Source organism: Nanorana parkeri, unplaced genomic scaffold (assembly GCF_000935625.1).
Source record: "Nanorana parkeri isolate BGI_ZX_2015 unplaced genomic scaffold, ASM93562v1 scaffold2423, whole genome shotgun sequence".
NCBI lineage: Eukaryota > Metazoa > Chordata > Amphibia > Anura > Dicroglossidae > Nanorana > Nanorana parkeri.
The window spans coordinates 43,819-44,486 of record NW_017308691.1 but is presented as its reverse complement, the minus strand read 5'-3'; the positions used below and the strand labels follow the sequence as shown (position 1 = coordinate 44,486).

Genomic DNA, 668 nt, shown 5'->3' with positions numbered 1-668 from the left:
TGTGTGGACGGTCTGCTCATGTACAATGTCTTCTCTATCCTGTAACATTGTTTCCTCTCATTATTTTGGGGTTACATTTGTATCTCTATGAAGAATCCTGTGTGATGGGATTAGGCCTCGATGGAAGCTGATGTCGCACTTTGCCGCACGTCACGTGTCTGGAATATTTCATCTCAATAAAAAGTCTTAATAAAGGGGAAAAAGGCGATAAATCCTTAAAGCGTGTTCACCTGCGTCCTCGGCAGGGACGTCCTCCTCCACCCGAACAGCGCACAGCGGCGGCCTGTTGTCGCGGTTTTGTTTCAGACCCACGCGCAAGCCTAATCCTGCCGGCACAATCGGCTCCAACCCGAGCCTTTGTCTCCTCGGCGTACAGTACGTCCTGAGAGCGCCGTCCCGGGGGAAAACGAGCGAACGCCGGAAACATAAAAGGCTCCCGTCAGCCCACTGGCACCTGTGCGCTATTCTTAGTCCAAGTGATGCCGTTTCCACCCTGAAGTGTGTGACTAACTCTCCCCGCGCCGCGTGTGTGCGCACGACACGTGGATTCCAACCGTCCAACAAACCCGGACCACAACACGACCCGACTCTGCAATGTGACATAGCGGGGTCACCGCCGCGCAGGAAACCTAACCACAGAACAAGCTGGGGGGAGGGGAGGGGGGGGG

The 668-nt window shown here is 55.1% G+C and overlaps 1 pseudogene; it reads right to left on the bottom strand.

Annotated features, from left to right (window-relative positions):
- LOC108801656 overlaps positions 1–668 on the bottom strand; it is a 148,440-nt pseudogene that overhangs the window by 107,057 nt on the left and 40,715 nt on the right.